The sequence below is a fragment of the Leguminivora glycinivorella genome, chromosome 20 (assembly GCF_023078275.1).
Source record: "Leguminivora glycinivorella isolate SPB_JAAS2020 chromosome 20, LegGlyc_1.1, whole genome shotgun sequence".
Lineage (NCBI taxonomy): Eukaryota > Metazoa > Arthropoda > Insecta > Lepidoptera > Tortricidae > Leguminivora > Leguminivora glycinivorella.
The window spans coordinates 8,595,529-8,611,325 of NC_062990.1; the positions used below are offsets into that span (position 1 = coordinate 8,595,529).

Genomic DNA, 15,797 nt, shown 5'->3' on the forward strand with positions numbered 1-15,797 from the left:
CAAGGTTTTCCGTCGTTTACTTGAAACAGACGGCATGCTTGCGAAACTTATTTTTTGCTGTGATCTGACACCGATTCAAGTTACTTAAATTTACTTTTCACTTAAGTATCTTGGACGCATCTGCTTGTACTTTTTTAATTTGATGAAATCAGCGTAAGTCGTGAATCATAATACCAAAATGATTTGGTGAATGATAATTCTATTCATAACTTGTTGATATCAGTCGCCTTGTTATTAAAATAACTTAGTATTATTATGTATTTTTGATTGTTAAATGATTATGTTTTTGAACTTCAACATCATATCATACCTAATCAAAAAAAAAACTGGTAAACCTAGGAATAGGTATTGTACTATTTGTACTTACTTCAGAATAACTACCCACTGTAGTTTGTATTTTAGTTTCTAAGAGCAGTTTGTAAATCTAATTTGCAAATTATATCTTAAAATAATATAGTAGAGTTAGGTAATATATTTTCAACATAGGGATGATATCCCCACTGTTTGACAAAACCCCTTTTTCTAATAAAGATTAAAAAAAAAACTAATTTGAGCTGAGTTAAAGTAAACTAACACCTATTTGTATTGTATATATTCAGTCACAAATGCACTGACTGAATATATATACAATACAAATATTCTTTATTGCTCACCAATAATAAAAGATGACCATGACATCAAAAGTAAGCACATAACTTTATTATTATTTGATAGAATTGTAGTCATATTTTAGTAGTAGTAGTAGTGAACACTTAATTAAATAAATAAATAAATAAATAAATATTAGGGACACCTTACACAGATCAACTTAGCCCCAAACTAAGCAAAGCTTGTAATATGGATGCTAAGCGACGATATACATACTTAAATAGATAAAAACATACTTATATACATAGGAAAACATCCATGACTCAGGAACAAATATCTGTGCTCATCACACAAATAAATGCCCTTACCGGGATTCGAACCCAGGACCGCGGCTTAGCAGACAGGGTCACTACCGACTGAGCCAGACCGGTCGTCGTCGATAATTGCACAGAGCAAATTACAAGTACAGTGAATAATTATAATGGTTATGTACAAAGGCGAGCTTATCCTATTTTTGGATTCTGTTTGATATTTTTTCTAAACCGTACCCACATTGACATAGTTGCCATATAAAAAATACTTAAATAGGGAAGTTGGTAACGAGGCAAGTAACTTGTATTTCTGTTGTGTGATAAAGTTTAAATATTTTTTTTTTTTTTTTAATCGAGGCTTTGGACATTCTGGGTGAACATGTCAGCCTCATGGGTGCTTACAAATCAGCAATTGATCTGTCCATTGTGCATGGAGCCCGAACCACCAAAAATTCTATTCCTCAAGTACAAATTCCGGACACAGTCCAACAGCACGTGAGACAGGTCATCAGTTTTCTGGTAGTCTAAACACAGTGGTGATGGCTTAACAAGTTAACACCCATCATACACAGAAACTTGTTTGTAGGAATGTGTCCAGACCGGACTCATATTCCAAGATCAGTTATCAACTCTCTTAAAATATGTTATCAATGAACCTTATCAATAGACACTGTACAAACATTCATGGCCAAGTTATTTAGAAAACTTCTCAGAATAGTATCTACATGCGATGCTATATAAACATAATGCAGATATGATAATGAAGAGTGAGTGCTGAATATCTTACGTTTTTGTGTGACTAGCTAGACTAGCAGGAACTTTCATACAATTTTCATTACATTATGTTACTTGTGGCCTATTATCACAGTGACATTGACACTTGACACTGACATTGAACAGGCAACGGACAGTGAAGTGTCACTGTGGTGTAACAGGCCACTAATCAAATTTTTGTATGCAGTTCACAGTATCCACACTATTAAAATGCCCGTACCAGACTTCAAATCCAAGACCACCAGCAAATGTAAATGTATATTACGGCTCAAATTGGTCTGATCATTTCTTATCTGGCAGGGTTACAATTACTAGAACCAGTTGTCATAGTATTAGCTAGTTTAAAAATCTAAAACAGGTCCTTTATGTATTACGAAGATGCCTGTGGCATATCCCCGCTATATTTCAAATTTTCAAATAGCTCAATGATAACATGTGCAAAGCTAACAACAGTAACAACTCTTTATGTTGGTTGGTGAGTTGGTTGCACCAAATTGTCTCTTTAATCTATAACCAAATTTAGCATTTGTTAAATTTTGGTATGGGAATTTCCATACATTTCTGCTGCGTGATGTTGATGTGTCTGTAAACTGTGATGAAACTGGTCCTGCCTGTCTAAAAACCCTGCTACAATACTTACCAATTTAAATATTATTATTCATAAACATTCACTAAGTCGCGATTAAGTCCCGTCTGCAATTAAGAAAAAAAATCACTAAGTTATCAAGCCGGTAAAGTTCGTTTGTCCCTTTCCGACGTATAGGTGTGATAGAAAGGGACAAACAAATGTTATCGACTTAATAACAGTGAATGTGTATGAATAAGGGGGTTAGAAACTACTTTCCTATTGGTTAATCAATCCTAGTTTCCTGAAAGGTAATTGCGAAGATAACGCTTCCTATTAATTTGAATTAATTGCGTGCAAATTTACGATACATATCAAAGAGCATACGTCTTATGCTTGTAATACACGAGGCTAGTTTTTCAAGCCATGATTGCAAGCTATGAATAAATAAGTATTAAATTTTCGGGTCACATAAAAATCACCATTATTTCAATCATATCAAGAATCCCGAATTACCCGAAGTTACGCGAAGGTTCGAAGTTATCCGAGCAGAAAATGATCCGAAATCATCCCAATGCACTTATAGGACATTTAGATTGATGGAGAGACAACGATATTATATAATATACCTACATAGAGAACATCCATGACTCAGGAACAAATATCTCTGCTCGTCACAAAAACAAATGACCATACCGGGATTCGAACCAAAGACTGCGGCTTCAAGCAGGGTCAATACCCGCAAGGCCAGATTAGTCGTCAAACAAGAGCTATAGCTTGCTAATAAGATTGTGTACTAGCACAAAGAGTACCTACTATCGTACAAGTAGTCGGAGTCCCATGCTTTTCTAGTGCCATATAATGTTTCTTAGAACTTGCATAATCATCTGTACAACTTTGTAAAGTGCAGGAAACAATATGACACTATGTTGAACAGTTCCGTTGTTTAATGATGGACGAAACGCATTTTGCGCTCGAGTGCTTTAACTGCTTACTGCATATTCTTTCTCGCTCGAATCCTTTTCAGCGAGGATTGGGACCACATGTGGATGATTTGTCCTAGAGATGGGCCGAATATTCGGTAAATATTCGGTATTCGGCATATTCGGCAAGATTTTCAATGTTCGTATTCGGCCGAATAGTTCGGTTACACTGCCGAATATTTACCGAATAAACAAAGTAAATAACTAATGAAGCTCTCAAAGGAACTAAAAATGCGTCAAAATATAAACAATTGTTTTGTGGAAAAGTAAAAAAAAAAACCGTAGTTTAAGAGTTGAGAAGAGTTCAGAGTTGTTTTAACTAAGTTTTAGTTATTAACTAAATCATAAGAACATAGTTGTAGTATGTATAACAATTATCAATCATTTCATAGTTTTAATCTTAACATTCGCTTTAAAAATATGGCGTAACCGAATATTCGGCCGAATGTTCGGTTCGGTAAAGCTGAACCGAATGTTCGGCCGAATATTCGTATTCGGCAAAGTCCATATTCGGCCCATCTCTAATTTGTCCACATTTTGTGAACCAACGTGTCAAATATGTGCATGGTTCATAGTGCTTACTGCCGAGTTACGTCTAGTCTATACACTTTCACGGACATAATTATTTTCTTTAAATCTGCCACCAACTGTCCGGTTCCATAATTAGGTACAGCTGCATATGAAATATTGGTAGTCTCAAATGTAACTTTATCTCACAAACATTAAAGGTTATATTTAATTGCATTATTCTGTCAACACTGAATTAAAACTTCAATCGGTTACTGTCAACTTAAGCCTTTGAGTTAAGGCGCAGTTTTCTTTAACACTACTTACTTTTAAAGCAAGTTGCAAGTCTGTCTATAATAAAACTGATTTATTTCCATCCTGTCCTAAATTAACACGTGCGAAGGAGACAGAAGGCGTGAGAATTTGTTAACGCCGTCCCACGTGAAAATTACCATGAAGTTCACTGAGCGAAGCGAAGGTCTCAAATTAGGTTTAGGCTAAAAAGCAAAAAGCTTTTCCACCTTTTCGTACGTCTGCATCTGTATGTTCAACTGTGGCCACACACACAGACAGACACACAGTTGTCACGGTGACACTTCGCCGTTCAATGCCTGTTCAATCAAGAAATATATCGATTGATGCCGAGTGAAATTGTCTTTTATCGACCCAGAAATAGGTACAGAATTGTCAGTGTCAAGTGTCAATGTTACTGTTGTGAAATAGGCTACTTTTCACACTTACTATGTTCAATGGTGGTCGTGGGTGGCCGTCAGGTCGCATCTCTCAACTGAATCTCAGCATGAAGTTTTATAAGCACTGCGAGAAATCAGTCGGATCTACATTGGGTTCTTGAAAAAAGGATTGTACCGGTTTTTAAACGGTACAGTAACTGCTTAGGCAAAGTTTTTGAATCTAAAACTTTTTTTAAATGGCGTATTTTACTGGTCACTGACTTTTAGTGGTCAGTCAAAATTACCGTAAGAAGAAAAACATGAGAATTGAATCGAAAATCCATCGCAAATTTTCAAATTCCATCAATATAACGCTTCGATCCATTGGTATGCATGAGAACATTTTTTTCCCAAATTCCCATTTTTACCCTAAACTCCGTTGCACAACTGCCAAATGCGCGTGAAGTCACGTTCCAAATTTCGAAATTCAAAAATTCGTCCATGGAATTGTTCGTCTGGGAAAACGGCCGTTCTATTCACGAAGTTTACTGACCGCTTACGCATCAAACCAGTATTAAAGTTTATAGTATACTAACTTTTGCCCGCGGCTTCGCTCGCGTTAAAAAGAAACAAAAAGTAGCCTAGGTCCACTCTCCATCCCTTCAACTATTTCCACTTAAAAAAAATCACGTCTATTCGTCCTCCTCCTTTTTGCCGTGAAAGACGGACAAACAAACAGACACACTTTCCCATTTTATAATATTAGTATGGATTTTGTCAGTAGAAAAAATCGGTAAATAAAGGCAGAAAGGGCTTCCGACCTGTAGGAAATTTTCATTTGGCGCCAGTTTCTATTGCCACAAACTTGAGATGTTTTTCTACCTAACTATAAGTACTAAGTAAAGCATAGTTAATTTAGAATTGGTACGCGATGGGAGGAATTTAATTTTTAAATGAAAAGAAAAAAGTAAACAATATTTTTTATTGCAGAATATAAAAGATCGTTTATTAATTTATAGCGTGTCACATATATTTCAATCATTCAGTATGTTTATGCACAAAATTACGGACTTTTCTGAAAATAGTATTCATCATCCTCTGAACAAGATTTTCATCCATCTTTTTTGTCTGTTGATTCCGTGTGGACCGCAAGGAGTGGATATTTTGAATTATTTTGCCACTATTATTTAATTGTCCTTTAATGAAATAATGATTTGGGCAATAATTGTTGCCTAGTAGTTTTCTGGAAATTCAACAATTTAGCAATCGTTGACCCAGACCAAGGGGATTTTTCACGTATTTGTTCACAGTGCATTTTCGCCGGTCAACGTCCATCATCAATAACTTACAAACGCAAAAAGTTAGATCAACCAAATTTCTAATATAGAGTTATCAACGTATTAAAATTAAGATGTGATTATCAGTTTTTTTTTAATTTTTAAATATATTTTTTTTATTCGTCGCTAAACGCGTGCCAATACTATGTTAACTATGCTTTATTAGGCTTTTGGCGTGCTATTTCTAAATGGCCCTTTTTCTTCATATGCTACAAGGAAGCAATTGTTTTGGAATTTCGAATAAAAACGTCCTTTCGTCCGAAAAAAGGAACTTTCTGTGATAAAAAGCCCCATATGAACAAGGAACTAGCTTGAGAGATCCATTAATACTGGAGATTGCTTCGGTAACTTTAGTTATAGTTGTTTGTGAATAAAGTTTGTGCGTTCGATTTGTTTCGGCCAGTGACAACCACAGACAATGCTGCTATCTCCAATGCTTTATTTACCTACTCAAAAACCACTTTATTTTGCCCTTGAAGTACTTAAAAATGTTTGAGTGTAAAGATCGAAGTTAAAATGGACGATCGAATCGCTATGCCACAGTATAAGTGGCTATGCGATCGGATTGTGAGCAAAAAACGGGATCTCTTTGCGTAATATGTTTTTGACATTTTTATTCACGACTGATGTTTTTTTTTTTGTGAAATCTTTGTTTCTGGTGGTTTCTCAATACTTAGCAATGTTCAATACAACGGTTAAAATACCGATTGTTCAATGGAAGTGGAAATATTTCACGTCGTACATATTTGTATTGTTTGGGGTGTGGCAACACATCCTTATTCCTTATCTTCTTATGTTATACGCGAATACATACCTATACTTAGCTGTTTTTATATTGTTAAAAATTAAAAATCAATAGGTCAACCTACTTTTAGGGTTCCGTACCAAAAAGGTACAACAGGAACCCTTATGGTGCGACTCTGTCCGTCTGTCTGTCCGTCTGTCACATTCCTAAATATCTCGAGAACTACTAATGCTATCAACTTGAAATTTGGAATAGTTGTGAACATTGTAAACCTCTACAAATAGAAAGTATAATTTTTTTAAATATATTAATTTTAATTGTAGAATGGCCAAAATGAAAGGGGGGCAAACTGTAAATTTCAAGTTACTAGGTCAAGTGGGGTATCGTTGGAAAGAGCTCAAATTGAACGTAAATAAGCTATTTTTTATAATTTTTTTGTTGTGGAAAAAAAAAGAATTTTGAAGGAAAATGTAAAAAAAAATACCGTTCCTCCCCCTTATCTCCGAAGTTTACCAACGAAAAGTTATGAAAATTTTAGTAAACATTGGTTTTATGCTATATAGTATATATTACAGGAAAAATATAATCGTGTTTGTATTTTGAATACTTTTTTTTTAATTCACAAAAAACCTTTCAGATTTTTACTTTCAATTTACCCACCCTTGCGGATGTATATCGTACTTCAAATTAATACGAGATGTTACGTAAACCATCTTCTGTCTAATAAAGTAAAAACTGTTTAAATCGGTTAACATTATAAAGAATTATCCCTGGTCGCGCAAATTAGTTAGCAAATTGACCGGGAGATGGCGCTATACACTATAATACTCATTAGTGCCTATACTTTTGTCTTCCAGTCAAGTCATTAGAGTTATATGAAAATATGAGATTATTTTTACTAGGTAGTTTGAAAGAAAGTTTGTACGGAACCCTCGGTGGGCGAGTCCGACTCGCACTTGGCCGGTTTTTATTTTTAATAGCTTTACGCTAAAATATTAAATTTAGGCCAAAAATTCATTACATTAATTTGTTAATCTTATCGGTACAGTAAAATATAGGTACAGTCTGCTAGAGAAAAGAAGCCCCTTTCTTAACGTACAAGTAAGTATTAAGTATGTACATATGAAGTAAACGTGCTAAGCTTATAGTATTGCTGACTGTACATGTCGTTAATGTCACTACTAGATACTGTTCCGTTATGTTATCAGTTAGAAATATGAACTGTCACAGAGTAATACGTTAATTTATGTATTGTTACTGTTGTCAGACACGAGAAAGCTATTGTTTAGCCTGCGCCCGACGACAAAGATAGAAGAGTAAAGCCACCACTTTTAATACAATGACACAAAATGTCAACTTGTTAAAGAATACACTTTAACCGCCTTGCAAAATACTAAGTGAACCGATAAAACACTGTTGTCAGCAAATTCATTAACGGAGTTCTAATAACAACAAAATAAAAATTTTGAAAAAACCCCCGACCGCGACATAGTAGACCGATTTTCATGAAACATGGCTAAGAACACTCCCGACTTACTCAGCTTTCAGACAAAAACAGACGGACAGAGTCGCACCATAAGGGTTCCTGTTGTACCTTTTTGGTACGGAACCCTAAAAACTAAATCCAAATCGGTTCATCCGTTCGGGAGCTACGATGCCACAGACAGACACACACACAGACAGACAGACAAACAGACAGACGGACAGACAGACAGACACGTCAAACTTATATCACCCCTTCGTTTTTGCGTCGGGGGTTAAAAATTAACAAGAACCAAAATTACCTCAAACAGGCGGTTTGGTCCATACTTGGTATACATACTACACTTGGCATGGAAACTCAAAGCGGTTCGATTCCATCAGCTTTGCCTTTCTAAAGTCAAAAACGGCCGTCCTTGCCAAGGACGCATTCCCGAGAAACAGTTATCTCAAACAGGCGGTTTGGTCGATGACATCATGAACCGTGCTCAGTTATCCTAAGGATAACGCACGAAATGTCATACCCCCTTAAAGATGCTGCTTAGATACGCCCTTTTTGAAGTTGTTATGCCACCTACAAGCATTTCATACCTCTGGGGGGCGATTTTTAAATCTCGCATACGGGATTTTGTCACTAAAATACCGGTTGAAAACGGTGACTTGCTTATTATTTTCAGTGACAATTTTCTGAATTCGAACGCGTGAGACTCTTTGAATCTCGCATACGGGATTTTGTCACTAAAATACCGGTTGAAAACGTGACTTGCTTATTATTTTCAGTGCCAATTTTCTGAATTCGAACGCGTGAGACTCAAAAATCGGCCCGCTGATCGTATTTCTTTAAGGTTATTGGATATTAAATGGGACAGCTGCATTGGGTTCTTTGTTTGAGCAATCTGTTGCGGAAAGAAAAAAATGGCATATACATACGTACTAACCTTATAAACAAAGTCCACGTCCACTACAAAGGTAATCAGGTAATAACGTCTATATCCCGGTCAATATAAAGCTAATGAAACTAATCGTCCAGGGAGTAAGGTCAATACGGATAAATGTCATAAGGAGAAGTGTCTGGTATTCACATTTTGCCTTTTTACTCATTGTCACAGTGACAGGTGGGTTTGCGAGTTCATACTTTTGCTACTTGCTACTCACGATTAGTGGCAAACGTATAGAACTCTCAATGAAGACTGGTCAATTGATCATTGTTTAAACGGGCCAAATGGAAAGGCCAGACACATTTCCCCTTATGACACACTTACCCGTATTGACCTTACGTGAAGTAACACAACTAAATGTTTTCATTAAAATTATGTTGGAAACGCCTTAGTATTGCGGGTGTTTCCTACTCTTACGCGCTTGCGAAGCAATCGAATACTTATTAGGTTATTATACCCATGTAAACCCGCATTCTTTCGACGTAACAAGTATTGGTAACCATTGCACTGATACAAACATTAACGCAAGCGCATCATCTTGTATAACTAATGAGTTCGAAACTCGAAAGGGCTAATGTTTGTATCATTAGTGTTACAATGATAACGCAATGTTCGGAAGCTGTTACAACATTGATACATTTTTATTAGGTTAATAATTAGTGTAAAATAAATAGTAGGGTTTCGAAAAGGCATGGTAATACATAGTATAGTAACATTCACGAAGGCGCTTGCCTTGACTCGTAATGTCATCATTTATGAGTCAAATTGGATAGATCTGCACCAACTGCATATTTTGAGGAGTTAGAAGAATAATTGTCGTATAGTCGCCAACAGATCAGATACTTTAAGAGCAACCAGTAAAGTCACATCGTACAAAAGAAGGCTGTATGCTGCATAATAAATACACTTTTCTCTTTGCGCAATGTTATTGACGGTGACTATGTGCACAAATATCTGAACAAAGAAATTATTTGTGGAGACGTTACAGTGTATCTGTATGATCAGAAACCATAAGTTTTAGAGCACCTTGACCTTGGGTTCTGGTAGGCAATAAAAAAAACCAATACAGCACACATCTTTTGATAGCAGCCCAAAACTGAAATCGAGTCGCATTAGCGTAGAATTTCATGTAAATGTTACCTATTTAACCCAAAAACCGTGTTACATAAACAACCAAAAAACATTTGATACATTATAAACCCGATATCCTAAAAGAAAAGTAGATCAGTCCACAGGTTTATGAGCAGTGTTTAGTAAAACGGACTCAAATCTCGTCCCGTTTCTAAAATAAACAGCGTTTGATCGGTTCGGCGAATCGCAACGGTGTCTCGAATCGATACGGGGAATCGAGATGGGTAGAATTCTGAACCTCTGCCATATACTAAAGAGAACGATATAAAGTAAATGAATTGACCGTTACGTTACTCCTCAGTATTTCATGGTAATTCCAATATTAGCAAATCGCTTTGACAGTTCTTAAAAAGAAGCTGATTTGACTAGTAGGAAACTAGCTTATTGAAATGATTTACAACATCGGATGATGGTCAATTCCAAAACTGATTTTGGATATTGGGCTCCATTCCGAAACTCTTTTTGGAGCAGGCCCTACATATTGAGGGCAATTAATTGTAATTTAACCTAGTATGTCAGTGTAACAGCGTCGCGTATTGTCAAAATGTTCAAATAACATGGAATTCCACGTGAATATTTATTTTAACACGTGTAAACTAAAATAAACATCGTTTGATCGGTTCAGCGAAACTCAACGATGTCTCGAATCGATACAAGGAATCGAGATGTGCCAGGACTTTGTTGATGCATTTCGTGACAGCCTAACCTAATAGAGTTGGTAAGAGGCCAACTATTTATTGATTCCATTTGAAATGATTTAAGTTACATTAAATTTTTATAGTGTAAATGTAAACCGATATAAATCGATTTCTGACAAATTTAAATCTACCAACAGATAGAATCGAGTAAATTTTATTCTGTCACCAAATGCTACATTAACAGAATTCTAGCTCATATCGATTCCTCGAATCGATATTGAGCTGAAGTAAATGATGTTGATTCAAATCAAATGCGCCATGTGGTCCAAAACATGCAAATAGGATAACTTTACCCCAATATACGAGGGGTCACAATGGTCACCACTATACTGACAGGCAACAGGGGTCCGTATCGAGGTATCGCCCTAAGAACAATACCAAAATAAATTGTCAAGTCACTACATTCAATGTGTGGTGTAGGTGAAGACATGTACTAGTCATAAGTCATGTCATAAGCATGTATGGCATACATATTAAGTCTTAATTAGGTACATAATGTGGACCCTGCAAGGGCGCAGCAATCTTAACCTAGGTACTTAACTACTACTAGGTATAATAGTTTAGTTACTTAACTACTAAGTAATAGGTACAATAGCGAGATCAAATTTTATCATTTATCTACTTACACTTTTTTTTTATTTATTTTTTTAATAATAAATTTCATTTATTTTCACCTCACAAAGGACATACAAACAATTTGAACTAAAATTAGAACAGCTTAGTTTTATTATCCTTTGTGAGAGACTGGAGTCTGAACTAGGCGTGAACCTGTAATACAGAGAATACCTGTAATACATTACTAAAACAGGCCCTCCAGCCAAGGGTATCATCGTTGGCTCTCCATGGCTTATCATGCGTGTTTGTGCGACAGAGCTTATTTTGTAATTTTTGTATCACTCGCCATGAAACATCCATGTTGTACTCTCTATTTACATTGAAGAGAATATCAAATGTTTAACTTAGGTATGCCGCATTGTGGCTTGTCCAAAAATATGATAACGAGATAACGTTACCTCGATGTAGGAGGGGTCACATACTGACCGGGTTAAAGGGGCCCGTATCGTATCACCCTAGCGGAGAACAATACCGAATTGTCGAGTCACTGCATCCAATAGTCGTCAATGTGTGGCGCAAATCAAAAGAAAACTCACAATTTGATTTACGTGGTTGAAGTAGAAGTCTCTAAAACCAAAGAGTCATTCTTACATACATGAAATAAATAGGTACCAATACCAACACTGCTTATCATGTCTATCTATAATTATATGATACTCCTCAAAGCAATGGAATGCAGACTCGAACCTCAAAATGTGTGTATTGGATATTATTATTTGCTTGGATGGTTCTTTGCGTCTCTGCGCTGGTGGCTTACCGGTAAGAGTGTGCGACTTTCAATCCGGCTTATACCAATGAGTTTTTTGGAACTTATGTGCGAAATGTCATTTGATATTTGCCAGTCGCTTTTAGGTGAAGGAAAACATCGTGAGGAAACCGGACTAATCCCAATAAGGCCTAGTTACCCTTCAGGTTGGAAGTTCAGATGGCAGTCGCTTTCGTAAAAACTAGTGCCTACGCCAAATATTGGGATTAGTTGATTTTAGTTGTCAAAAGTGGACCCCAGGCTCCCATGAGCCGTGGCAAATGCCGGGATAACGCAAGGAGGATGATGGTTCTTTGCTTCTCTGCCTCAATGATTTTCATCGTCCGTAACTTGGACCACAGTATACTCGTTGCATTAGAAAGTGACTGACATTAACAATATAGGTAATTTGGACAATTTAAACATTGCTCTGTGCACCATGGTCCACAAGCCAAAGATTTCAAAAGTATGGACAAATCAGTTAATATAATTTCGATGTCCTTTGGTACCTTTGGTGGAATGCTGCAACGTGATTGAGTTCGCATCAGGAGTGCGATTAATCGCTAAGTCTGCACGCTTGGCTCCCATTCGTACAGTCACCGGCATAAAGAAGTGCTGATTTTTGTACTTTGTCGTTTTAAATCGTTTGACATTTCAGACATGACGTTAAAGTGACAAGGTACATAAATCATCACTTATTTATGCCGGCGACTGTACACAGTGTTACTGGAACTAGTTTTGATACCCATATGCCACGTCCTTACTAAGTATATATGATTCAATGCCATAAGTATAATACTTGGTCATCGTAATAAAACGGAGAGATCGCGCAATCGACGCGTATTGTCTTCGGCCTGTGTATTGAAATATTTCGTTCGAGAAATGGTGTAATTATCAAAGTATGCAAGAGTTTAGTTAAAAAACCGGTTAAGAGCGTGTCGGGCCACGGGTTCCGTAGTTTCCCGTATTTTTTCCAAAAACTGTTCAACCTATCAAGTTCAAAATATTTTTTTCTAGAAAGTCTTTATAAAGTTCTACTTTTGTGATTTTTTTCATATTTTTTAAACTTATGGTTCAAAAGTTAGAGGGGAGGGGGACGCAATTTTTAAACTTTTGGAGCGATTATTTCCGAAAATATTAAGAATATCAAAAACTGATTTAGGTAAATCCCTATTTCCAACAATATATCACACGTTAGGTTTAAAATGAAAAAGTATCCGCGGACGGAAGGATGGACGTACGACGGACATGACATGACGAAACTATAAGGGTTCCTAGTTGACTACGGAACCCTAAAAAGTACTTATTATGTATGTCTGATTACCAGTGTCAAACTCGCAGTGAAACTACAGTTTTACTGGTTCTCCCACCTCAGTATCGTTTTGTTAGGCAGCGTCCCCACTTAGGCGTCGCGTGTCTCGCGGCGCGCAACGGACGTCTCCGCCACGCCGCCTGAATGTAATTCAAAAAACGTCTCCTCAGTACATTTTGTATAGGAAGGACGTTTGGACGACGAAGGAGACGTTTTTTGAATTACATTCAGGCGGCGTGGCGGAGACGTCCGTTGCGCGCCGCGAGACATGCGTCTTATGAGTGTGGATGGTCGTTTAAGCACTATTATAAAAGATCTACAATTGAAATTGCTTGTTCGAGTTGTTAGATATCGAGTCTGATCCAGATGCAACCAGTGTTGATGAGAGTCGTGAGCCATTTCTTGCTGTGCCCATTAATTGTTATAAGAGGCAATGTAAGGCACTGGTCCCACCGCGAGCTAGTAAGCTATGAGCTATCGGCTATAAAAACGAACAAAAGATAATCACTCCCGTGCAAATAAAAGAGACACGGCGATGTTTATAGTTACTCGCCCAGCGGTGAACTATCAATATCGCTGTGTCTCTTTTATTTGCACGGGAGTGTTTATCTTTTGTTCGTTTTTATAGCCGATAGCTCATAGCTTACTAGCTCGCGGTGGGACCAGTGCCTAAGTGGTAATTTGTCCATAATCGTACATGAGTGTTTCCTCCGTGATTTATGAAGCTAGTACAATAAACTTTTCAATACAGAGCAATACGAGTATTGTCAGTAGCCCAGCAATTCCCGAAAAGTTTGTACATTTGGATCACGTCTCCGATTTTGATAAAAATTCGTAAGCTGATAGAGTCGATGCTGAGCAAGATCCACTAGGTTTCCCAAAATGTCCTAGGTTGATTGTATGAAACTTTCCTTTTTTGTTAGCGAAAATGTACAGAAATCTGGTACTTTTCGGGAATTGATCAGCCAGTAGCTGTGTGTGGACTATTTTGATTTTCATTCAAATGCCGCAAAGAGATAAGTTATGTTGAAAAGTAATATAAATTAGCGAAAACCAGAAAACGGCACAGAATATATTTCATCATTCAAATTTCTAAATTTCGTTACGATTGGCGATTGGCTAAGTTTTGGAGGAGGAAATATTCAAGATGAATTAGCCAAAAAAGGAATACCTACTGTCCGACCGAAACAGACATATTTTATCATTCAAATTACTAAATTGCGTTTCGATGTGGTTGATATTGTAGGTGTAAATGTTACTCAACTAACACTTTACTTAAAAATCCACGTTTCGAAATGTAAAATAAACCAGATTATACAAATTTGCCGTGGGTTGTTTATCGTCTCTTATCTGATATCAGTGGACTGCGTCTTAGTCATCTCAAGGGTTTAGATTACAAATAAACATTTTGGTAGGTTTGCTACGAATAACTTTAAGACTAAGACGAGCTGCTGATCGGTAACTTCAGATAAATTTTAACGTTATCGATGTTTTCAAAAATTAAAAATAATAGTGGTTCTGTAGTATCTTGTAGTTTTGTACACCTCACAAGCTTTCTTACATACCTACAGGGAGGCAATCCCGTTTGGGAATTGAATTAAGGTGTATATTATTTGTTCGTACCTTTTATTATTAACTATTATGAGATATACCTACATTAGATAATATTTAGATTAGTTGAAATACTTGTAATTAACCCTCAGTCTTGGGTTTCCCCTATACCTGATACAGACAAAATAATCGGTACGTGTATTATCGAACGTCCAACAAAATTGCACATGTGTTTGAGAAATCATTTGACTTAAAATATTAACGTGGGATTCAATATCTTTTAATACCAATCCTAATCTAGTAATATCAACAATTTGCCAGTTACTCCTAAAAAGGGAACGATATAATTGCCAGCTTGATTTACGTTTCAAAACCGACTCAAGGTTCGAATCAAAAACTGGATTTCTATATAAGGTACGGTGGAGTGACCCGCTTGCAGTTAGTCACAGGGATATATTTAAACTGCCCTGTATGCATTTGCAATATTTGCATATAATAAGTTTCCTGAATCACTTGACTTTTAAAATGAAATAAAAATTGAGGCGGTCGCAAAAACATTGTGACGTTTTGGACGGAACATAATTATTTGACTTTTTCACATTAATTTTGTTATATTATTAATTTAAAATGTCTACCAAATAGTATTTATTTTGCGTTTGGAAGATGTCATTAGGAAACGCTGTTACACAACACCAAGTGACGAGACGCATTTGACTTAGTTAATAACCTGACCACAAAATTAAAATTTTGAAAAAACCCCCGACCGCGAAATAGTGGACCGATTATCATGACACTTACGCCGGGGCGACGGTCGCGCGATCATCGCCGTCGCGTCGCGTCTCACCGC

General features: G+C 36.6%; 1 protein-coding gene across 1 annotated transcript in view; it reads left to right on the forward strand.

Annotated features, from left to right (window-relative positions):
• Window positions 1-15,797, forward strand: part of LOC125236916 (pleckstrin homology-like domain family B member 1) — an 85,542-nt gene that overhangs the window by 324 nt on the left and 69,421 nt on the right. The window lies entirely within an intron of this gene.